The following is a 26,793-nucleotide window of genomic DNA, read 5'->3' as shown; positions in this document are numbered from 1 at the left end:
ACAAAGTGCTTTCAAGGAGCTCAAGTTTCCATGTTTTCAACAATTTCCCCTTCTCACCTTAGGGAGCAACAGCCCAAGACGGTCCTTTGGACTTAGCTAATTTAAATATTGCAACATTTCCCTGGCCTGTGCCCACTCATGAAACAACAAGTGTCAAACTTCATTTCCCATCATGGTGCTGAAAAAAGGAAGTCACAATCCATCTGACCAACTGGGGAGGAAAGAAGCTCCTGCACACTCTGTTGGTGTTTCTCCCCGTGACTCTGCTGCTGCACAGCAAAGACCCATAACTTCACAATCAAGCTGTACTGCACCCTTTTCCATTCCTGCTTGTAACCTGGCTAGGGACAGCTGCCAGACTGTCCATGATAGTGTTACACTGTGTAATTTCAAACTGCCAATAATAGCAAACTTGACTGCTGACTGCTGATTGGGTGGCCAGATGCAAAAGAAGATATTCAGCAAGGGTAGTTTGCATTGCAAGTGATGCCTGCTGAAATTCCCTCTTCCACACAACTATGAAAGGCACAGCAGCCATATCCTATTTTGCATCTGGCTACTCTGTGTGCCAATAGGATTGTAGTCAAAACAGAACACACACACACACACACACACACACACACACATTTCTGGGTTTGCATATAACAGCATCAAATTGTGGACTGATTAACCCACAATTTGCCAGGTTGTGTCTCACTTTTTATACATGCATCCTCCAATTGGCCCAATGATGGGCTCCTGTGTAAATGGCAGAAGCCAGACAATGTGGGTTGCTTGTGGATAAAAATATCCAAATTTAACCTATGGTTTATTGTTAGCTAAGTTTGGGTTGTTTTACCCAAGAACAACTCAAAGTGTCTGGCTTTGGATGTCTCACAGAAACCTACAATTGGACCAAATGAGGCAATGCATGTTTAAAGATATATCAAACCACTAAAAACAGAAACAAGAGGAAGAATCAGCATGCAAGGAGTAAACTTGAGATTTGCAAAATTAAATATATGGAAAATTTCAATGGGGAGGAGGAACTGAGAGGAAACTCCACCAAACAAAATATGAACTCCATTCTGTAGCCACAGAATGTTGAGAAGCGGGTTGAAATAAATAAGTAAATACACACAGTGATACATGCACACACACATTCTATTAAATTTAGCAACAGTGTCTAGCATAGCCCCTGAACCCAAGGATTAGATGATGCTTCCAAAGTGATCTAAGACACAGATTATTTTTTTAAAAGTTATTCTCTTCTTTCAATGAGAACAGCAACACAGGCTGAATCTTGGCCAAAAAGAACAGGATGCAAAATGCATTAACTCTGACAGAACAAAATGCAGTGTTGGGGAAATAAATAATTTTTAACGTTATTGCTCGACTCTGGAAGTGAGTGACTTAAATAGGTAAGTGGAAAGTAGGAAAGTGCATTGGTTTGGAAGCCGAACAGAATTGGGCTTGATTTCTGCTGATGCTTTCTGCCAGACTCCAATGAGCCTTTTTATTTCTTTGGGGATACATAGACTATCTCATGTAAATAGCATGTTTCAGCTCTGTTTCTCCAAAATTCTGATTATAAGTGGGGACACTGAGATGGAAATGTTTCCATTATTGCAAGCTTCACTATGAAAAAGTTTTATTTTTTTCCATCATTATCCATCCTAATCACCCCTACCTATCTTTCTGAAATTTTACAGGTTTTATACTTGGGCAAACCTTCATGGTTTGTATCATTTTCATTCAGATGCCCCCCCCCCCCGCCCCTAGAGTAATTAGAGTGGGAGGAAAAGGAAAGCAAAGTATACATACCTCAATTTTTAACATCTCCCTTCCACATAAATCAGAGTACCTCTCCTGAAACTTAACAAGTATCTAATTTAGGGGCAATTTTATGTTGGAGGGGGGCCTAGGGTGACATGGACTATAATCACTAGCAATACTCACACCTGCCATCTTCCTTTCCCTCCAGCCATGCATATGCTGACCAAGAGATCAAAGAATCATAGAACAGTAGAGTTGGAAGGGGCCATGAAGGCCATGGAGTCCAACCCACTGCTGTTGCAGGACACCATGTTACACCATCCCACTCAGATGGCTGTCCAGTTTCTTTCTGAATGTCTCTAGTGTGGGAGAGCCCACCACCTCTCTAGGCAGCTGGTTCTACTGGAGATGGAGCCCTGTGAGCACACTTATGTATACATGCAGAATTTCTCTATACAAAGGTGATCCCACATTTTCTCAGGAACCTCCATGCAGAGAAAGAACTGAAAGTGGACATGTCAGTATGTGTGTGAAGTTTATTCTCATGCTTGGCAACATGGCCAATGTTATGGACGCTAGAGGAATCAGCTCATCCTCTTTTGGGTACCCTCAAAACGTCTAGGCTGCTCTTCCACAGAACCACCTACAGCTATCATTCTCAAGTTGGGCAGGCTTGATCTCCCAAATCTTCCAAGACATTAAAAAGTTATCATCAGTTTTTCTTTTTAAAAAATCAAAATAGACATGAGGCACAGAGTCCCTACTCCTGTGTTTCTGACATTCTTAGATGTGTTCCCCTCCTAATGGGCTAATGAGCTCATATCATCCAATTCCAGCTAAAAGGAAAAATGTTACTGCCATTCCATTTCATTTTCCATGTTAGTCAAATGGAGGCACAAAGTCTCAGATTTCCAAATCCTGACTTGTGTTCAGTACATGAGCTGAAGCAGATGGCCTCCAGTTCTGTCTAAGCTGAGGCAGGCCATTTTCTGAAGCACCAAACTGAGATCCAAGTTGAATTTTGGGACAAGTGCACAGCTTTATTGAAAAGCTTTGCCTAAGTTTCTATTGCTATGCACACTAGGGAAGATGGGTTTGCCATTATTGATTGTACAAAATTGGACAGAACAAATGTTGCTGTCCAGTTTAAAAGCTTGGCTCTTATTAAAAAACACTTGCCAACCAGGGATCTAAATAAATCATTAAAAACTATATAACATTGTAAGAGTACATTTACTATACTTTTATCTCACTTTTATTTGCTCCTTTCAATTTGTGTCATCGCACTATGTCCAATAAAATATTTTTTCATTGTCCAATGGCTTGTAAAAGCGAAATTAAATCAAAATAACAAGCAATTATTTTAGTAGATGACAGAATAGGTGGGAAGAGAAGATGTGGGATATAAGATTTTAAAAAACAGGTTAGCATTATAGGATCAACTAGTCAAGGATTCAATCTTAGTAAACACACCCTGCAAGCTTACCCTTTCTAGTACTTAATTACCTGTATTGTTTCCATGCTACCCACTTCCTGAAAAGTGAGCAATCTAGCTGTAAGATTTAGTTTCCTTTAGAGAAGAAAGAACTAGAGAGTACAAAGTATTAGTAATATATTCATTTTATTTATAAATATACTAGTGAAAGAAACTAGGCTACTACTCTAGGCAACAAAACTACGGATCCTTCTTCAGATTCTGAAAGCAGGCATGGATGTCTTCATTTTCTCAGACTGGTTCCAGATGAGCTTAGAAGAACAGATTTGAACTCTCTCTAGGGGGTGCTCTGATTAATTCCACCCCATCCCCAAGTATCAAAATAACTTGAGGGTGAGGGTCACTGTTCCACATAGGCTAGCCCCACCACAAACATGCTTCCAGCCATGCATAAACTGATCATGGGAAAGGGCTGGTACACATGTGTTTCTCTACACAAGTGAGGCGATCCCTGAGTGTTTCAGAATCACCTGTGCAAAGGAGGAAGTGTAAATGAATGTATGTGTGTATGGGCCGTTCTCATGCTTGCTGAACACACAGCTAGAGGGAAACATGGTCAACATGATAAACCAGAAGAAGGGGACATGGCTGGTGAATGCAATTCTGTTGTGTGAGGGATGTTAATTTCTGTATCCCTGTTCAAAGTGCAATAACACCATTTGTCTGCCCCGCTCCTTTTAGCTGAAGGATATTTCTTTCAAAGGTAGGAAGACTGTGTTTCAGTCATTAAATCTCATTCAGGGAACAAATGATCCCTGATGTATAAAGCAATCAATTTGCTTAATAAAGGATGGTCACCCAGCAGCCATAACACCACCTTAATACTATTGCTACAACTTGCAGTTTTGCTTTGGCTCCCAATTAAAGCAAAACAGATTTTAACCATCCTTCAGAAATTGGACATATGCACAGTACAAGATGTGTCTATTAAAGCAGGTGCAGCTTGCTTAAAAGGGCTCAATTAAAGTGTAACATGTTTCTTGTAAATTAAGGCCCTGTTGAATAACAACCTCCCATAAAAAAATTGACTGTTTCTGTATTGGAGCAACACTCCACTGCTGTCGTGCATAACTGGTTCAGAAAACACAACTTGGCAAAAAGGAGTATTTTTCATGTCAAAGGAAAATTTAAAAATAAAATTCCACTTTGTACATTCTCATATGCCAGACAGCACTTTTTGATTGTACCCAGAAGGTAACTAGCCTTAATTTTCTGTAGAATAGTATATCAAAATACTAGAATGACTTATTTAACAAGACACTTGGTGGAAGAGTAATTAGATGAGATGGGGATTGCAAACAAATTTACAACAGGAAGGAAACACAACATAACTAGCAACATGGCTCAGTACTAGTACTTAGCCAGCTTAAAATTAGAATCACACATATACTTCACTAGAACTGTACACTTACAAGAACTATGCTGGACTAAAAAAGGCATCAAACATATTGTAATTCAGAACCCACACTGCATTCCAAATAATATCATAGCTTGTGGGCATATGGACAAATATTTTTCCACTAACATCACTTTATACAGGCAGTACAATCCGCTCTTGCCAAACAAGACATCTGTCATCCAATCTGATTCAGGATAAAGAATACTGATCCAACATGTATTCTTGAGACCTAGTTGGACTGATACTAGAAGGCTACATTTGCCCAGTATGGTTTTTTTCAATATCCAGTTCAGAGCCAACCCAATGTAGGATATACAGAATGTGGCATTACATGGATTTGCAAAGATACTATTCCCTTTTCCATGTATCTGGTGCCAAATAGTTAGTGTCTACATAAAATGTACTCTGAACTCGTACTATAAGGAGTCTGCTAGTTTACTCAATGCATTTGTATGACACACTAAACCACTATGCCCCCAACTCCCAGCATGCCACAACATCTGAACCTGGATGACACAACCAAATGAAGCCCCAAGGCCTACAAGCAAAGACAGCTGCAAGTTATGCCACTCTGGCCATGTGGCTCTAATGACAGCTGCCCAGAGTGACCAAGCAGCTCTTTGGGCTGCTATCATCAGCTTCTCCACAGCTACACACTGCTTTCCCATGTCCTGCTTGGGGCTTGACAAGGCAGCACATGCAGGCATCAGTGTCCATCACATGCCACCCCCTTAGGCCTGTGTGTATGAAGCTTGAGGGACCAGTGAGCAATGGCATGTTTTGCTGGGCCTCCTATTGAGGAGACAAGGAGCTCCCCATTGCTTCTGCCTATTCATGAGTAGGCTCAAGTGATGGGTGTTCTCCCATTCTCCCCCCCCCCCCGTCCCCACTCCCCAGCTCTGCTGTCAAGTGGTGACAGGGAGAGAGGGAAACTTCAGTGCACTTGCAGCATCCCTTAGGATCCTTGCAGGAAGACCAGGGGAATGAAGTGGGAGGTGGCTCTGGAGCCACAGTGTGCCTGATCTTTTGGAGGTCCTCTGCAAGCCTTGGGGCAAAGAAACCACACTGCATAGCTTTCTATGCGGTGTGGCTTGCTGTATTGTCCAAACTTGACTTTGGCTGTACCATGATCTAATGACTTGATGTTGATTAATTCCAATTATAGTGTTGAGATCCTCTTTTGGGAGACTTCATTATTGGCAAACATCAATAGCTACTATTCAGGATGCCTCCATTATCAGAGACAGATAGCCACAGAAACAAAGTCAGGGAGCATGACCTGGGGGATGCTGTGTGTTCATGTCCTTCTATGAGCTTCCATAGGCATCTGGTGGGATACTGTGGGGAACAGTCAACTGGTTCCCCCTACTTCTGTTCTGTTTCTGCTAAAATTCCCTGTTCTTTACAATTATTAAAGGCCTGCCATTTCTTGCATCCAGCCACCATAGCTGTAACACAGACTCTGCACACTACACAACCACCCAGCAGGGGTAGGGTAGGGCAAGGCTGCCAGACCCAAAATAACCAAATTCCTGGGTGCAGGCTATGTTTACGATTGTTTTATGTGTTTTATAGAATGCCAAAGGCCTAAAATGTCAGAATTAGCTAAGCTTACCATAATATGCCCCACTAGATTTAAGAAGATCCCTACTGGATCAAAACAAAGATACATTTAGTCCACCATTCTGTTTCCTATAGTGGCGAATGCCTGTGGGACGCTGACAGTGAAGTCACCGAATAACCAGCTGTATTCATACTGCCTCTGAACATGGATGTTTCACTTAAGCTACCTAGGAAGGCATCGGCAATTATAGGTGGCCTATAAATACATGTAAATAAATACTAAACCTGTCCTCTGTGAATTTGTCTGATTTCTTTCTAAAGCCAGCTATGAGCATTGCCACATCTTGCACCAGTGAATGTGTAAAATACTTTCTTGTATCTGTTCTGAATCTCTGAATTGACAGTCCAATTCCATTATGCAGACTTCTTTATTCTAAGAAAGAAAAGTAATAAGGAAGGGGGTAGGTCAATCCTAAGCCCACTTAGGCCTCAGCTGAAGTAAACTTCCTGTCCTCTTTTTATCAGTAGTTCTTGCAGTCTCCCTAAGCCAGTGGTTGGTGAATTGGGTCCTCCACAAGTTGGCCTACAAACCTCATCACACCTCACTACTGACTACACTAGCTAAGGATAATTGTCAGAAGTTGTAGTCCAAAGTATTATGTAGGCCACACATTTGCTATTCTAACCAGGCCAAGTCACAAAATTCTTCCTCAGCTTCCTTTGCATGCTGCTTGCTGGGTTATAACCACATCCACTTCCTGTCTCCCTTATCTTGCATGTGAGTAGAATATGACTCCTAAACAGGCTATTGTTCATGAGGAGAGTTCCTTCTGGATTCAGGGAGCCAAGAACTTAGGAAAAAAACAATAACTTGCTACCTTAGCAAGTGGGGAGCTGCTTCCTATATGGCTTGATGCTCCATTCAGCCAGGTATCTTCTGCTATCCATGCAATGGACCATGTATTTGGGGGCTTTATCATAGTAGCAGTGGCCTCTTAACCAACATAGTTCCCTCTACCACTTCCTCCACATTATGCATTATATCAGAAACCCTACATCAGTAATTTCCCCAGGTCCCAGATAAAACAAAACTAATAACCCAAATATTTTTCCTCACTGGGAAGGTGCACCATTTAAAATTTTGTTCACCTTTCCCAGTTCTAAAATAGCCGTTTGAGATGGGCAGAACTGCATAAAATATTCCATATGAGGCAGAACCAGAGATTTATGGAATGACATTATGACAGTAATGAGTTTTATTTTTGGTCCCTTTCCTAATAGTCCCCGATATGGAATTTACCTTTTTCTACACTGCTGCCCACTCAGTTAATATTTTCATTGAACTATTCACCACTGAACTCACTGGATCTTCTTTTTGAGTTAACTTGCATAGGATCAGGCTGCACATTTGATAATGAACAATCCAATGAATGTTATAAGGTTATTGTACTGTAGGTTTCGGACACCTGAGTGAAGACAAAATGCAGTACATATTGTACAGTCATAGTTTTAAATGTGAAAACCTCTCAACCAGAATAAATATTTTGCATTATTTACACTCAAACTTTTATACAGTATTTTACCATAGGTGGAAGATTTTCATTTTTCAGTGGTAATTTATCTTGGATAGCATTTGTTTGAACAGCCATATAAACAAGACCTTGTATTCACTTCAAGACACAATTGCTGAGCGAGGCAATATACACAGTTGCTAGTAGACTAAGAACCTCATTATGGAATCTGTGTAGTATATTTGTTACCAAGGAAACATACTAGAACATTGATACTCTATAATTTCTGTCTTACAAAAGAATTCACTCAGTATTGCTGATGGGGGGGGGTTTTTCAAACCCACAAAAATCAACATTTTGGAATAAATGTCAAGGGAAATAACATCATTCTTGCCCCAAGGTCATTTAATGCATACATTTTTGGGATAACTTTATGCCACTAAATGGGTATTTAAAAGAAATATTTGGGACAGGGTGTGTTGTGCCAATATAGTATAAAAATAACAGGCCTAGTTCGGTCAAAATTAAGCACTTTGTTTCCCTGATATTTTACTTTGAAAGAAAAATAAAGGGAACAAAAGGAACTTCCATAGTACTATAGCAAGTTCATTGAAGAAACAAAGAATTCATTTCACTAATTATAATTCTTAGTCTATTACTTATATGCTTATGAACCATCCAGTTTACACACTACAAGTACCTGTAGGTTGTTTAAATAGGTTGTTGGGGACAAACAGGAATCATTGAGTATACTACCTCTGGCGTGCTCATGGCTTCTACTTTCAATTAACAATGTATAGGTTGTTTGTAGGTTGTTACTGTGATGATTGAACACATCGTTGCTGGGTTAATTCCAGGTTCTCTAACCCCTAAAGAAACCATAATGTTTGGTTTCAGACATCATGGTAACAATCTATGAATGGGATGATCATAGACAGATAACTGAAAACAGAAGTGTTGAATATGCTAGAGGCAGCACATTCACTCACACCCACAACATTTCACCAATTAAAGGCTTAAATAACCCACAAATTGCCATTAACAGCTCATTAGCAGTAAAATAGCCTAAGCAGAAGCTCATTATCAAGTAATTTGACAGGAACAAATGCCAACTTCTCCACTTAGGAACAAGAAACCAAATGCACTGCTACAAATACTTGGCTCAATAATACTGCAAATGAGAGGGATCTTCTTGTAGATCACAAGCTAAATATGAGCCAATTATGTGATGCCACTGCAAAGAGGGCAAATGCTATTTGGGACTGCATTAACAGAAGTATCACTCCCAAAATATGTGAAGTACTATACTCTGCATTAGTCAGACCTCACCTGGAGCACTGTGTCTAGTTCCAGGCACCTAAGTTTTAAAAAGATGCAGAAAAACTAGAAAGGTACAGAGGAGGGCAACAAGGATGATACAGGGACTGGGAACAAAGCCCTGTGAGGAAAGATTGAGTGAACTAGGCATGTTCAGCTTCAAGAAGAGAAGGCCAAGGGGTGATAGGGTAACACTCTACAAGTACCTGAAAGATTGTCACAAATAGGAAGGATGAGGTATCTTCTCATTCATTTCAGAGGGCAGGACACAGAATAACAGACTTAAGTTAAAAGAAATCAGATTCAGATTAGGCATCAGGAAGAATTTCCTCACTGTCAGAGCAGTACAACAATACAACCTATTACCTGGGCTATATTGTGAGCTCTCCTTTGCTAGAGACTTTCAAAAAACATCTGAACAGTCATCTGAATTGGATGGTGTAACTCAGTATACTGCAACAGCATGGGGTTGGACCCAATGGCCTTCTAGCCCCTTCCAACTATACTATGATTCTATGAATAAGAAGGGCACGTGAATCTGTGTTATTTCTATCTGTGTAGCAGTGACTTAGGCAACAGTACTAGGTTAGAATTTGACCAATAGCCCCATTAGGGGGTCATTGATTTCAATGGGAGAATGAGCCCAAGTTTGGTTGGGTGGGGTTTAATAAATTTTACACTGTTGGCACAGTCCTTTGGAGAGGCAGCTGCTTGTTCAACACTGCAAGCAGGATGTGAAGAGAGGGAGATGCCTGTTCCTTTGACTCGTTTGTGTTCATTTAACACAGGAGACCTGCAAATTGGATGGAAGGATGCTACAGTGAATCCACAGCTCTCCTTCCATCTTAAAGTACTTTAAGTGTGGATATTTTAACAACAGCAGTGGATCCAGTGCAATCAGAGGTGCCTCCTTGTTTGCATCCCTTTCTCCCACCAATTTCACTCATGATGGTATAGCACTATACATTTCTTTAGGGCAGAGGATTTTAGACAGGTTGTGAGATGGACCTGTGCAATGTCAGTGTTGATCTGAGGACCTAGGAGTCTCTTTCCGCCAATATTGGTGGTATTGGCTAGCTAAGTAACATCTAAACATACACTAAAAGGACTATGAAATATATAATGTGTATGCAGAGCCATTGTTTTGAACATTGGGCCACACAATTTACTCTGCTGCAGTGGACTGCCTAAATATCAACGACATTAGTGCCCAAAGTGTGAATCATCTGACTGCTACAGATAATTCATACATTACACTTTTACAGTATGCACTTAGGATATTTTCAGGATCTAAATAGAAATGTAGCATTTTTATAATGGAAATGTGACAAATGAATGTTTGCAAACACATGTATTGTATAGTTATAGTTGTTATGAAGGGAGCTAGGACCGATTATAGTTCCTGGTTAAGTACAGTCTTGTGACAAATCAAGGTATTTTGCTATGTGATATATAAAAAAACCCCTTAAAAACCACATCCTATTTTAGATTCATCATAGGCACCTATACTTTGAAATGAAAAAGGATATACCATGACATCACATTACTACAACTTTTCAGCATTTCGCTCAATTAAAATGTATTGCATTGCTCCTTTGAAGAATCCAATTAAAGGAACATCAAGAGGAATCTGAAAGCAAACCTTATAATGTACTTTTAATCACAACCACATATTAAATGCTAGCAAAGATAAAGATTCTCTCCACCACATCTAATATTATATTTAAAACCAGTGTCAAATATACCATGTTAGAAAAGTGACACAAACATTTTTGCTAGCAAAGATGTACATTTTGCCCAAAAAAAATGGATACTGGTTAAAATAATGTATGTCTGTTCCAAACTGTGATAAACATAGGTAAGAATATATATTGCATTGTTTTCCTCGAGCTTCCCATGTTTAAATTTTGTTAAAACCAGCAAAAGCAATTTGCCAGTAAACAAGAATTAATCTACTTTTCAGCCATGCTGGCATTTAGAAACAGAGGCTGAAACTAAAAATGGACATGCAAGAGAAGTCCATTTTTTATGCTCTGAATGTTCATTTTGCCTAAGTATTAGATGAAATTCAAAACTCTGTATATCTTTGAACTAGCTGCTTGATCTTATATCATCTTACACACTCAACAGCTATTTATTCCAGGAAATAGGTGTGTTGACATTTTGATCACATTGTATAATGTAGGTGTCAACATGTAGTTTACCAGTGTGTTAAATTATTATTGTTGGAGCAGACCTCCATAGCTTACAAGTATCGTCACACTCAGCTGTTACCAACACCAGAAGAGCTGCTCAGAGTTTATATAATCTAATATGAACTCAGGTACAAGACATATTCAATCTTATACCTTCAGATATATACATAATGAAGAAAGTGGACAGAAGGAACGTATTTCTATTATAACTGTTCATTAATTTTATTCTTATCCTGCCCTGCCTCCAAGGAGTTCAGAGAAGCATATATGTCCTTCATTTTATACTCACAACAGCCCTGTGAAGTTGATTAGGCTAAAAGAAAGTGATGGCCAAGGTATCCAGTGAACTTTGTGTGGAGTTGAACATAGATCACTCTCATTCAACCTTCTGGCCACACGGCTCTCTATCAACTTTACTATATAATCATATATGTATCTCATCATGATTTACATCAGACATTTCAGCTGCTGTGTCTTAAATAGTAAGGAAAGCCTGTGCAACCTTGTTTGGATGGGACTGGTTTCCTTGAAGTACCTTAAGAATCAATCCACAGGACATAAAAATATCCAAGAGCAACCAAGACAGCATAAGTGAGATTTGCATACTGTCAGTCATATTGCCAGCCCATTTTTCTAAGTCTTTAGTCTCTGTTTTAAGTAGGGTCTAAGCATGAGTGTTACCCAGTCAATTCAGTAAGCTATTTCACTTTCATGTTAGACTTCAAAGAGCCTAGGGATTTAACACAATACTGAAAATACTGTATACTTAAAGCCTATAAACAAACACATTAAATAGGATCCTAGATTTAATCCTAGAGAATCAGAAGAACCAGTGCCAAGCTGTAAATAAGAGTCATTTTTTCTTCTAAAAAAAGTTTGCTGCCATGCTGAACTTACAGAATGAGAGCTTTTTAAAAACTCATTTTTTTTCTGAAAGAGTCTAGAAGTTGTTATTTTTAAAGGATCTTTTCCCAATAGTTCACTTAAGTTACACTTACCTGGGGAGTAGCCCCACTGAATTCAATAGTGCTTATTTTTCAGTAGAGATTTATAGGATTGTGCTTTTAAGAACACTTAATTACTGAACAGCTAAATGCCATGCAATTATTATTGTTCAGCATTTTCTCCATATATGGAGGTTTTTAAGCAATTCTGTTCCTGAATGACACAGGACAGTATCCCACATGTCTGCATTTTTATTACCATAGTATAATATTAATAATAACAACTTCAAGATTCATTTGAACATCTAGTCATCCATCATGTGTAAAAGCTTGAACTAGCTTTTAAGACAGAGATTCTTTGCAGATAATTAAGAATCCCAGATTTTGTATTAGAGATGTGTGGCGACTAAAGGCAATATAAGCAAAAGTGAAATGACTTCAGAGTTAGTGACTGTGGCTCAAATTCATAGATCCTGAACAAATATGAAACTCTGCTGATGTGCTGCCTTAGTAAAAGTTGTGGGAACCTACAGACTTAGCAACTATTATTGTTCAAATCACAGTGTTTGCTGTCAGTCTTTTAAGGCATTGGTCTATAAGGGGAGTGTGAAAATGACAGCAAACATTTTGGAATAAACAATCCTTCTTTTGAAGACAAGGTTCTGCTACCAAGGCTTCAGTGTACTTATTTCATTTGGATCTCAACTTTAGTTGGCATTTAGAACTGTTGGAAGCTGGGATATACAAACAGTATTCCTCTCTACTTTTTCCTTCCACTCCAGGAAAGGCAACAGTGAAAATTTAACTTTCTAAGAAGAATGCCAAGAAGAAACAAGGAAGGCTCTTCCCCTTCAACTTTGTCTTTGGCCTCCTTTTAACAATCAAAGCACAGTCCTATACATGTCTATATACCAGTGAACTCCACCGGATTCAGTGGCGCTTACTCCTAACTAAGTGTGTTATCCAATTTCTTGAAGGACTGTGATGAATGTATTTGCTACAAAACAGCTCCGTGTCTGAGATCACAAATGCTCCCTTCCTCTTCATCCTTATTTTTCTTTTCTGTTTTCTTAGAAACAACAAACAAGGGTAGCTAAGCTGCCAAGAGGAACATATGCATGTATGATGGGGTCAAAACTGGTATTGCTTAAAATACAGATCTTGCAACTATGCCTCTTCCATTTTTACCTAGAGTAGGCACAAGGGATGGATCCGGTTCTTTAAAGCCCCCCTGCTCAGGTCCCTCTGTGTCTACTCTAGCCCAAAAAGGAAAGAACAGCTCTGGAGAGAGAACTTCAAAACAGCTAACAGAATCTGTCTAGGCTCTTTTCTGTCCTGACTCCACACTCAACAAAGCCAAAGCAGAAGAATGCTTCTCCATATCAACCTGCCGCCCTTCTGCTTCCCCTCCTTTTCATCTTTTTTAGGTCAAAGTAAAGAGAAGCTGATTATCGCAGGGCGAAATTCGAAGACTTAGGATACCTGATCTCACGTGCAAGAATGCATTCATATGAAAGGAGCTTTTCCCGTGTGTGTCTCCACTCTGTCCCGCAACAACAGCACACATTTCAAGCGAATACTTCTCCTTCTTATCGCACCTGTCCCGAGCCAAGAAACGCCCATTGAAGCTGCAACGTTTGTCTCCACGTATAGGAGCGTTACCGACCAGGACGTACTTCTGAGTGAACCTGTTTCGGTTCGGTCTCTTAGCCTCAAAAGGAACACTTTATAACACCTGTCCCGCTACGTAATCACCCATTTCCCCCCGCACTTCTTCACAATGTCTCTACACAGCAAAGACACATAGCCAACAGCCTCTCTCTCTCTCTCTCTCTCTCTCTCTCACACACACACACACACAGTGTTAGAGGTGCACCTTGTCCCTATGCATCCCCACCCCACGATTCACTTACCCACACGATGGAATCACGCTCCCTCAACCATGCACAGTCCTCTCCATTCACCAGCATCATCACAACACGACCCCAAAGATGTAATTCCTTCACGTCCCCAAATATACCTGCCTGGCCTCTCCCCCGCCCCCTCTACACTCAGCAGTGTAACTCCTGCAAATAGGCATCATTCGGGTCACATCTTCAAACCTACCACATCCCCAAGCATGCCTCTCATTCTCCCGCTGCCTTCAACCCCGCCAGAGGAGGAAGAAAACTGCAGCGCATCCCTTTCATGCTCTAATAAACTTACACACGTACACGAAACTCTGATCAATGAAAGCATGAGCGACCCTATCGTCAAGTGTGGGGTGCCCGGCTAAGGCTGGGCGCCGCCAGCCCTGAACGAGATGCCAAGACAGAGAGGATATCGGTGCTTCTCACCTATGTTTCCTCCTTCCATTCAATAACTGCTCTATCTCCCTTGCACTTCTCCAAAAGACGAGGACAGGCGGGTATCTCTGCACGGAAGGGCTTTATGAGAGTTGCCCTCCCGCCCCAGACGCACAAAAACAGAGGAAGACTTTATTGTAGACACACTCGGGTGCCGTAAGGGCGAATCAGCTGCCACCCCTTTCACAACACGCTCAGAGCGAGCGAGAGCGCTCACAGAGCATATGGACGCCCCCTTACGCAGCCTCCCGTCCACGCCATTTCGCTTCGGCTTCCCACCCCGCCAGCCACCCCACAGCTCTGGTCGCCACCTACCTGCACGTGCCTGTCCATAGGAATGTGATGTGTGTTATGTGCTGGGGGTGGGGTAACGGGGGAGTGGAGACCGTGGTCTATTGGTGATATCGGATGGCCAGGTTCTATCAGCGCTTGTTTAGGCTAGGAGGGGAGCGTGTTGTGTCTGAGGCGTGTGCGGGAGGCGGGTGGAGGGGAGAGTTGCCTTTCATCCCCGTCCACTGGCACCGCTCTCTGCCTTCCTCCGCCTTCCCCCGCTCCGTGCGTGTGCCTGTGTCTACCGAGAGCTCCCCCGCTCCCTCCGTGGTATTATTAAACGCTCTGCCAGAAAGAGGGAGACACAGAGCGGGAGAGCGCGCGTATCAGCCACCGGAAATCGAAGCCCTGGTCATAAATATACCACAGGAAGTACCGCACGCAACTGCACACACATCCCCTCCCCGCTGGGACACGCTCAGCCAGCCCCGCCGTCGCCACCACCTCCCGCTGCCCCGGCACACGCAGGGACGCACCCCTCGGCGTCCCCGCCTCAGCCCACCATGGCTGGAAAGCGAGGAAGATGAAGACGCCTGTGGCAGGGGACACTGCCATGTAAGCTGCCCATCCCTTGCTAGGGATTTATTATATAGCCATCTATGAGTGCAGGGCGTAAATGCACCTGGGTTGTCAGCACAGCACAAGCAGATAAGCATAGTGTAATACAACATCTTTGAGAAGGAATATTATCAAGACATCAACCTGAGCATGTAATAAGATCTCTCGCTCGCTCCGAGTGAAAGTAAGCGAGAGCATGTCCGAAGCTTTTAAAGAACTCACAGAAAAGGTGACGAAATACTAAATATGCATATATAAATGTCTCACAACTCCACACATACGCGGGGTTTCTGTTACTGCTAGTGGGTCTCAGGAAAGATCCTTCAGAGCAGAGAATGATACTTATCGCTCTAAACATCCCTCAGCTTCTAATCTCAAGGAGTGTTTGCATCCCATTTAAAAACGCAGAAACCGAATAGCTATTTTTAAACCTCTAATCTGCGCAGAGATGCTTAACGAAGTGAAGTCAGACTAAACGCGTTTCCCAAATTATTCGTATGCAAGGCGAATATTGCATAATAGGTGCCACTGAGGTCCCCCAGTTTCATGCCAGACACACCTGGAATATGTATAGTGGCGTGTAACGTGTAGGATTGCGCGCACCAGGTCGTGCTCTCGCCTGTTCCTCTGTCTCCTTCGTTCCCCATGTTTCGTTATTTATTGCATATATTCTGGTATCTGGTTCCTCCTTCCCTCGAGGCACGACCGAACAAAACGGCACAGGAAAAATCGCCACAAGTATTCGCCCTGCCAGGGGACCAGTAGCCAAGCCGTGAGGCGCGGAATATTTCGGATTGCTTTGTGGCGGGCGGCATCTCCCGCCTTTTTTCCCTTCTCCGGCGCAGAGAGGCACACTGAGGCGGCTAATCGCCCCCTAAAGCGGGAGTGAGGAAGATGGAGGAGCCGGAGGGAGGGGGAGGGGAGGGGGAGGGAGAGTGCTATTCAGTGGCGAGGCAATAAGCAGCACATTAAATACAGTCATGTCGAGCCAATGCTCGCGTTTGGAAGAGCAGCTGCTGGGACACCTCTCCCCGTCCTCTGGGCCGCTCCGTGCGCAGAAGGAGCAGCGGGAGCAGCGACCGGGGAATATATTAAATGATTGCATTAAAAGCTCTCTGGTCGCGTGGCATGTGGGAGGGGGCGTGTGTGCGTGTTTTAATGACTGCTGCTGTTGTTTGGGACCTGAAAACAGTGGGACGCTGTGGGAGCGAGCGTGCTGAGCTAGTTTTCCTCTCTCCCCGGTTGTTTTTGGATCAGGAAGGGGGAGTGTTTACTCTTAGGCGGTGCTGCTGCTTGCTGGAGCCACTGGAAATTGCAGAGGAGCCGTCCTCCCACCCCGTCGTTTCATGCTTTGCCCGGCCATTGCGTTTCCCACAGGACAGTGTGGCTGCTGAGACAGGGCCTCCGGAGCAAAAAACGGATCACCAAAATGGTGATATAAAGTTGCATATTTGTATATGGGGTTTATTTGCGTTAATGTAAAGTCATGAGGCAATTGCTAAAATTAAATAAAATAGATTAGAATTGGTGGGATGGGGGAGGTCCACTAAACTGCATCCTGGAAATACTAAAGCTCTGTGGGAGAAGGCTCTCTGAGCTTGTAGGTAGACCCATTGCCTTTTCTGGATTGCACTCCCTTTGAAAGATTAGGTCTATAGCCTAGCGTTACTGCTAGATCTATCACTGTTGCTGGAGTCCCACTGACCATAATAACTTGGAATGCCTTTTACCATCGCTTACGAGTTTGCTAGCTATGACTTCTCTTAGAGAAAGATAACTTGGCCACAGTAGTACAGACTCAGGTAACCCCTAGACTAGATTAGTGCCAACTGTGGGGCTGCGCATAAGGCTCAGCTTGTACAGCTGCCCCTTTTCTGAGCGAACTGCACTGAGGGCTTGATCACTACCAAGCCAGGTTTAAAGTTTTGGCACTAATGTATAAAGTTCTAAACAAATGGGAACCAGGATACTAGAAAGCACTTTCCCCTTTACCAACCTGCCTGGTCACAAGGTCATTATATGGCATGATCTACATGGTTCCGCATGGTATAGCCAGGCGGGTGGTTCCACATGGACCTACAACCTGACCACATTCCACCCAGAAAAGAGCCGTAAGTGTAGCAGCTCAATATCTGTGGAACTTCCTGCTTCAGGACCTCCTGAAAACATCAGTCTTTCAGGAAAGCCTTCCTTGACTGACCAGCCATGGTTTTATTGCAAGGCCATTTTAAACATATTGTTCTATTCTTTACTTGTATCTTTTTATTGTTCACTGTTCTGGAATCTGTTTAGCTGCACAGTGGTATATAAATGTTGCAAATAAATAATAACATAATTTTATTTAATTAATTTAAATGTTAATTTTATTAATTCACTGTAACAGAAAGCCTTAGCTAGTCATAACTGTTATCTGCAATGTCCTTGAAGCAATAATTCTGATAGTTCTCAACCACAAGGCTGGCACCTGATTTTTCTTGTATTTTGTCAGTTCCAGGATTATCCCTTCTCCTACCCTCTGAAGTCTCAAAAGCCAGTTCACTTTACGATTACAACATCAGGAAGAAGACTGCGACCCGGTGATCTTTGTGTCAACATAGCCCAGTCTTTCAAGCAGTTTACCCAGAACAGATGTTGAGCTAACTGGCCTGTAATTTCACAGATTCTCTCCTAGATCCCTTTTTTAAAATTGTTGTTACATTGGCTGTTCTCCACTCCTCTAGTACAAGGGCTGATTTTAGGGGACATATTAAATATTTTTGTAAGAATTTCAGCTATTGTATGTTTGAATTCTTTGAGAACTCTAGGATGGATACCATCTGGACTTGCTGACTTTAGTCTGTCAGTAAGGTTGAGAATTTTATCTTTTGTCACTGCTATCTGCCTTAATTCCTCAGAATACATACACTCAGGAACAGATATCTGCTCTGCATCCTCTGCTGTGAAGACTAATAAAAAAATCATTCGGCTTCTCAGCAATCTCCTCATTCCTCCCTAGTGCTCCTTTAACTCCAATATCGCCCATGGCCCAACTGCTTCCTTGGCCGCTTTCATTCTTTTGCTATATCTAAATAATTCTTTATTGTTAGCCTTGATGTTGTTAGGGAAGTTCTCCTCGAACTGTTTCCTTGCTTCTTTGATGGACTGATTGCATCTCCCTTGTGCAAGCTTGTGGTCTCTTCTGTTCTGGTTTCAGCAAGAGTTTCATTTTTTGAAGAAAGTTTTACTCTCCCTAATACCTTCCTTGACTCTATGTGTTTAGCATGCTGGTGATTTCCTAGACTTTGTGCTACCTTTCCTCTCTTGCGGTATGCATTTTATCTGTGTCTCTGGTAGTACTTTAGAATACTCTCCAAGCAGTTTGAAGTGATTTAAACTTCTTGATTCCCCTCTTCACATTCTTTACCAGTTCCCTCATTTTTTAGAAGTTTCCTATTTTGAAGTCAAATGCAACTGTGTTTGACCTCTTTAGCAGTCTTCCACCTAGCTGTACATGAAATCTGATACCACCATGGTCACTGTCTGCTATTGGCTCATTTACGTTCTGTACTCTGTCCTGGGTCACATTACCTAGGACTAAATCCAGGATTGCCTCCCCTCTATTTGGTTCCAAAACCATCTGTTCTATGGCACCATCATTTAGGACATCAAAAAATTAACCTCTCTGACAGAAGTGGAACATGCATGGATCCAGTCAATGTGTGGATACTTGAAATACCCCATTATTACAGTACTGCTTTTGTTGGAGGCCTCCTTGATTTCATTTCCCATTGCAAGATCACCATTGTAGGATGTCTGGAGAATGATAGAATACTTCTGTGTCTAACTGTCCCTCTGTTCCTAATCCAAAAACTCTGGAATCTATCTTCTGAATTAGAGGACTTTATTAAATCTATTTTCACAGCACTTATGGAAAATTAACATCTAAATCAAACATTGAATAACACAGCTAACTTTATAAGATGCCATGAGTGCATTTGTACATCAAGTAAAGCTTCAGGACAAATGCAAATGCTTTAGTAAGCATGTTATGACATGAAAATGTATCCCTACTTGCATTATCATTTCAGCAAAAAAAGATCATTGTCCATATTGTACCTGACCCTGGGAGTGAAATAATCAATATAGAAAATCTCCTTGGAAATGATAACTTTTCTAGGAAACTGCACATCTTCCTAAATAACAAAGGGAAATTAGTGGTATATCTAACAGCAACACATTGTAGGATGTCAGAGAAGGCTACACCCACCTTCTTGCAAAAAACTGAAAATAATAAAAATTGTTTGCCCTGATTTGTATACAGTATTTTGAGGCACTGAAATTAAGGAAATAAAAGCTGGAGGAAAAAAGATGTACTGCTTGGAGTGAGGAAAGGACTGCGACAAGGAGATGGGTTTTGTCACAGAATTCCTTGGGATGCATAATGGAGCCAAATGGAGGTCTAAGGGAGGGGAAGAGCAAGCTTCAGCAAATCCTGTTGTCTGTTGGGCGAACTATGAGTCATTCTCAAAATAACTAACCAACCGTGAGTTATTTGCAGGGTGGTTTAGTGTGACGTGCAAACCTGGACATTCTGAGTAGTGATCCAAACTATTTCTTGGGTCAATATGCAACTGTTCAGTCAGGACTAGAGATCTGAATGAAATTCACTAGGTTCATACAGGAGAGAGATGAGTGCTGAAAGCATCCCAAATTCTTCTCCATCTCGGATTAAAAACTGAGCAGCAGAAGACTTTCTGAGCACAGCCTTAGAAAGCAGTCTGTTCAACAAATTGAGAAAATTCTGTCCATTTGATTCCATGGATCTACTTTCTGAAGCTAACTCTTGGGTCCCCTACAGGGACCAGGGTTCTCCCCGCAACAGCACTTTGAAATACAACACCAGGAGGCAGTGGCTACACAAATGGTTAATAGAAGCCTGCCTCCAAAAATCACTGTAGGAGTGAAAAACTACATCTCTTAAACTTTCTTGGGGCTGCCAGCCTATTTCTGTACTTATAGCTTGGGCACGTAGAGCTTCAGGTGCGACTCCTGCTATGTCTTGCAACCATGGTGACTCCCACCCAGGGCTTGTCCTGATACCCCTAGAGACATCCAGAGATGGACTGAGTTATTACAAGGGAAGGGAAGGGAAAAAAACTCATTCATTTTCCAAATAATCTGAGGCTTACAAAATAAGCCCTCCTACTAATCTTTGTTTCAAACACTGTCCTTTCAAAAAGTGCTGGGATGCATAGAATTAACAGGATCTGGAGCAGGCATGGAGGGGAAATTTAACTGGTTCTTCTCCTGTGACAATCCTGAGAAACTTCTCTGAAGCTGAGATGTACTATGGCAGGGAAATCCCAGGAAAGTACCCCCCCCCCCCACTTTTCCTGTGTTATTTCAGTGTTCGCTAAAGATGAATTGGCTAACACATGACAGCTTTACTGGCACTGTTTTTCAAGCAAAATCATGATAGATGCAATCTGGAAGTATTTCAGTGCCAACACATTTTCCAGCTTTGCCAAAGATGGAGATGTCCATAAAATGAATGTGTTTGTAACCTGATTCTAATTGGAGGAAGAAATTAAGCTGTAATTGTCTGAGGCTACAATGCTATTCTAGCCAACCTGGGAACAAGCTTTACTCAAATCATGGAACTTATGTCTAGATAACTATGGACAGGATTGCCCTGCCAGCAGAACTGTTCCTGTGTGAAGGGGGCTAGAGGGAGCTTAGGAGCAGGCCGTCTGTGTGGATGCTTTTTAACTTTAAATCCATATGCTTAGGCCATAAGTTGGATGTATTGATCTAACTAATGTGCCAGCCAGAGTAACATAAAAGGATGTCTAGTAATATAGCAGATAAACAAGAAATCCACTTGAAACTACATCTGGCAGTAAGCAGGTATCTTAATTACAAAGCAGGTGGCTGGGTGAGTTTATTAACTATATAAGAGAAAGCACTTTTGATTGCATCAGGATAATATAGTATAAGTTCTGAATACATTGTGGGACATAGTAATACAGTCTTATGTGCACTCCTCAGTATATAATGCAACTGCTATCTATCAGCCCTATCAGGTTGTTCAGCAGCCTATAAATTGATTGATTGATTGATTAAAATATCTGTGCGACATACTGAACCTCTTAATTATATTTACTAATTTCTTTTGTAGTGTTACGCCTTTCTGTGTTTTGGGACATAAATGGTCCTGCTCATAAATCTTTAGCTCCACTCTATTTTCTAGTCCATGTTCTAGTCCTGACTTTTCTTGTACCCATGTGCACAAAACCCAAATTGACTGAATTGTTACTGAGATAATGTAAGTGAAACAGTTTGAAGACATGTTGTTAACCTTGGAGCCCCACACCTAGGACCTAGGACCTTGGAGCCCTGAATTCCCATTGGTACAAGTTGAAAGATTCTTTTTCTTGGCTGAATTTCTCAAGGAGGATTGCAGCTGGAAAGAATAGCATTAACACCATCTTCCCAATGAGCTACAATAGCCCTCCCCTCAAAAATGTCTCTCTGGTTGGCAATTAAACTTAGGGGGAAAAACCACTTTTCCATTGGTTTCCATTGATCTGGGGCAAGAACAAATTAACTAAAGTATGTGTTTTATTTGACATTATTAGATGAGAAATTAATTGGCTGGCTTTATCTCCTGTGAACTTTCAATAAATCCAAGTAATTATTTTTGTTTGCCTATATAGATACAAATCAACATATGCAAATTTTATGCAGATTTGGGCCCTGTGGGCCTGGACCCCAGTCTTTTAAGAATCTAACAACACTCATTTGAAGATTAAGAAAGCCCTCATCCCATGAAAATGCTTTCTTAAGGATTCGTGTTTCTAGTGTTTAAAAATCAAATGCATCACAGGATTTAATGGTCCAACAGCAGCCAGTACTAGATTGTTAGGCAAAACTCTAGATAAATTAGGGCTCTTGTAATGTGACTATACTAATGTCCACTTGCAGAGAGTTTAGCAATTCTATGGTGCATAATATACTCTGCTGGTGCTGATGGTAGGGAGCAGTATAAAGGGGGAAAGATTAACAACAGTTCCTGGATATGGAAGATTCAAAATGGAAGATTATATTCAGTATTGAAGTGTAAGATTTATGTATTTCCAATCCATTTGTTATATGTACTGAACAGATAACACTTTCATCAGGGAGAAGAACCTGATTTTCTGGTAAATGTCCCTGTTGTATCTATTTTGCCTCCTAGGTTGGTTTTGAGCGTGCATTTTCAAATCCTTGTTAGTTTGACCATATTTTAATCATTTTCCGTGGACTTACATAAGTGTGGGACAGATGAGTCTTACATCTTCTGCTCATGCATTGAAGATCCATGAACAGATGTTTGTTTCATATGCTACAGGTAAGAACACTTCTGAATTGTCTCCTCATCATATTTGCTTCCCAAATTTTGGAGTTTGATCTACTTGGTATTATTTCTTCAAGATAATTGATGCAGTAGGGACCTTTCATTGTTCTGTGCTTTAAAAATGGTTATTTCTGCATTTTACATTTGTATATAGGGTACTATTATGTGAGGTTTGCCACAGTTTTCAGTACTTTAGCAGTTTAGTTCCTCTGCTGTAAGCTGTAATGGTTAGAGTGTTGGAATAGGACTGAGGAGACTCAGTTCAAATCTCCCACTTAGCCATGATATCTTTGGGCTGGTCATTCTTGCCCATCTTCCCCTTCTTCATTGAGTTGTTCTGAGAATAAAATTGGAATGTGGTGGAAAGCAGCCTTGGAGGAAAAGTGTGACATAAAAGTAGTCTTCTGCAGTAATAAAAGACATGTATTGCTCTGTCAACACCATATCTCTGAGACTATAAAACATGAAAACTTGAACCTGGGTATACATATTAAATGAATTTTTTGGATGTGCATCCTAGCATTTAAACTACATTAGTCTTAATTAAAGGCGTGGGGCATCATGCTAAGCCATCCTGAGAATAAGTCACCATGGGCTTGTGGTCTAATTAGCTCAACAGACAATTTTTGGGTTTTCTGTGCCTTGTCATACCCTCAGTACTCCTGATGACTCCCAGCATGCACTCCAGATGCCTTCATGGCAGAACTCTTTGTTTCCACAGCTCTGTTGTCAACACCTTTTCTGCAGCTGAACCTCTGAAGTTGTTGGCTACCAAGGGAAATTCCCACACGCATCAGGTTGCCAAATAGAAATAATCCGCTGAGCCCTTGTGACAGCAATAATACATTCAAGATTTTTTTAAAAAAAATATTTTTCAGTGTCTTGTGCAAGATTGCCTGATGTCTGTTTAACCCAGCAAACCACTATCTCTACCCAGAGAGCCTGTCCTGTTTAATGGGTAATACAGAAATTAATTGTGCTTGTCCATTTCATCCCCTTCTTTGGTGCTTGTGAACTCTACCTCATCCTCTACTTGCTAGTGAACACCCAATCATGCCACCAGTCATGCCTGCCCAAAAAGCTCCTTCTGCAGTCATCAGTTGCTTTAGGGGAATGGAGTGGCCAGAACCACCTCACTGAGGTGCAACATGAAAGGGATCATGCCTGGGGTGTCAGCTGGCATGGCTTCACGCAGGGCAGGTGCAATGTATCCAACTCCAACAAGTGCATACCTTTGCTTGAAGGGTTTGTGTAGCAAACTAAGGGCTACTCCAACTCGTGCAAAGCAAGGTTTGTACTGATAAAATATCCTACACAAAAAAATCAATCTGGATATTAATTGTATGAAGGGTCATATTAGGATTCATTTTAATTGATGTTTTAGCAATTGTAAAATTAGTTCTGGTTTTCAGTAAGTAGAGTTTGTCTCACCTTTCTGGTCCTTCATTTAATTTGGAAATTTCTTCTCCTCTGGGTTACCTGTGGAGATATGGGCATCATCATACACACACAAAAACTTGATACGATCACATCGAGCACTTTTTGCAGTGTTTTATCCATACACATGGGTAACACAAAGATGTATATGTGTGTTTGGGGAAGGAAATGCCAAGAAACTGAAGGAACCATTCTCCAGTTCTGGACATTTTCCTAGTTAAACTGAAATTCAGGAGTGGTGAAATGCCAGGCAGAGAAAACCACAGAACAAAAATGAGGAATGAAATGAGGACTCTGCTGCCTCTAGCTGCAGCTGGTGAAGTCAACTTTGAATTGTTTGTAGAAAATAATGTCCTGCTGTAGCTTTACCCAAAACAACAGCACACTCTTTGATTTTAAATCAGTCCAGGTCAAACTATGACACAGGAAATGCTATAGCAGTTGGAGAACAGCCTTCATCACAGTGTAACAGAGGAACAGGCTCAGGAACAAATTCTTGGTAACATAAATGTGTTTTAATATACATTGTGAAATGTCATATTTTTATATTTTGTGTGGCAATGTTACTACTACAGAGTGATTGTTGTTGTTGGAAGCAAAGGAATTTTATGCCTTTGGCATGCATGGTCAGTGCATAATCCTATCTGAATTCGCTTATGAGTGCCAGAATAGCCAGAAACAAGATGTTCATGTCAAAACACAAGAGAACAAGTATAAACCAACTGCCCCTGCCCTTGCAACCATGTCATTATGACTGCTGCTTTGATATTCCCCTCTGGATTTTTTTTTACAACCATGATGTTCACAGATAAATGTGAATTTTGAATACACTGATCTTACCTACAAAGGGTATCATTGCATAGCGACTTAAGAATGTAAGCCAACCTTTTTAGCAACTTCAGCAAAAAAATTAAAAATTGACCTATAAATTATTAGGACATAAAAAGCACTCTGGTGGTTTTGAAGACACTTGACCTACTGAAAATAAAATGGACCAAGTTAGCAGTGACACCTGGTGTTAGCAATAGGATTTTGCAGAGATCATATCTAATGCAGTGCGTGATTTATTTTTCTTAATCCTTTTAGAAATCACTATGGGAAAAGTACCTTGTATGTCTGCGATAAAAATTTAATACTTATTTATTTTCTGTCCAGAACCTAGACACTTTGGATGATTAATTTGTGCTAAATCATTTTAAAGACTATTTTTCTTTGTTACAGTCTAAGGATGAAAAGTCAGTTAGATGAGAGATCAATGAATAATGCAATCAAGCAATCTGAAAATATGGCAAATTTTACAAGCATTTAACGGAACATTGAGTTTTTGCCAGCCACTGTAAGCAATATTGCCAAAGAATTAATTTAGGAAAGTATTGATCAACTCTCTGGCTTATGATTCAACAAGCGGTGCAATGATTTTCTGTGTAAATGAGAGCACATTGCCTTGACCAAATTCAAGAAATAATAGGCTTCCCCTGTGTGTGCATGTGCATGCATATAAGTTACACAGAAGCAGCTATATATGATAGTTGTTAACAAAGAAACTTTACCCACTGCTGTTGTTACTGATATATTCATGAGGGGTGTTGCTGTTGTTATGGATACATTTCCTTATTAACTTTTGCATTTGGTTAGCCATTTCAATGTACCAAATGCACGTATCTTCCCAAAGATGCATGAATGAGAAAACACATCAACAGCACAGAAGAAAGGGCTGTGAATCATTGAGAGATGCAGTACTGTAGACCAGCAGTGCACAACTTGTGGCCTTCTGACCTACAGCTTTCATCATATCAAACACCAGCTATGCTGGAGGGCCATCCTGCTGTAGATCGAGGTAGTTACTACCATCTATTGTTTTACTGTGTCTTAGGAACACATTTTCAGAAATGTGCTAATATGCTAATATCCTTCTCTGGTTCTATTTAATACACTCTCCAACTGTACTTCATTCACTACCAAACTGATTTGCCTAGCCTTTTTTTTAGTAACAGCTAAAGCTTTTTAGGCAGTTGCTGTAACACCACAGAATTCTGTGCCTATCTAGTTCTTAAAAGTGTTTTTAAAATGAGTACAGTTCAGTGCAGGGTGAGCAGTTTGTCATGTAGGTATAGCTTGCTAAAAAGCAAAGAGCAATGTTGCCTCTGCATCCCCATAAATGTGATTTTCAAACTTTAAAAAACCCTTATATCCTGCTTTGAGTGATATGTGTTCTTCGTCGTGGCCTCTGTGCATCACACATATGGGTGCTGTGCCTGCGCAGTGCCTTTGGCCAGGAGATTGATAGCTAATGGTTTTGGCGGAAAACTCCGCTCCCCTCCCCCCAGTAGTATATACAGAGTGGAGTCCGTCATTTTCCAGTCTTAGTAACCGCTGTTCGTTGTGCCTCGTGCCACTTTCGCTCTCGCTAGGATCGTTTCTCGTTTTTCTCCGCTTTTGCGATTTCTCTTCCTCCTTTTTCCAAGTTCATATTTCCTCGTTCTTATTGCTCTTGATAGTGTTCCTGTTAGTCTCTTCGTTCCTCTTCTTGTTTTCTAAAAAAAAAAAAAAACCAAAAGCAAAAATATTA

General features: G+C 41.1%; 1 protein-coding gene across 1 annotated transcript in view; it reads right to left on the bottom strand.

Moving 5' to 3' along the window:
- The window catches only part of KIAA1958 (KIAA1958 ortholog), a 57,919-nt gene extending 42,880 nt beyond the window's left edge, over positions 1–15,039 (bottom strand). Inside the window, exon 1 of the mRNA XM_044452476.1 lies at positions 14,840–15,039. The gene's annotated coding sequence lies outside the window, so the exon portion shown is untranslated. The remainder of the gene's footprint in view (positions 1–14,839) is intronic.
- Between the last annotated feature and the right edge of the window lie 11,754 nt (positions 15,040–26,793).

This window comes from Varanus komodoensis, unplaced genomic scaffold (genome assembly GCF_004798865.1).
Source record: "Varanus komodoensis strain SLA01 unplaced genomic scaffold, ASM479886v1 scaffold72, whole genome shotgun sequence".
NCBI classification, from domain to species: domain Eukaryota; kingdom Metazoa; phylum Chordata; class Lepidosauria; order Squamata; family Varanidae; genus Varanus; species Varanus komodoensis.
This window is presented reverse-complemented; position numbering and strand designations above follow the sequence as displayed.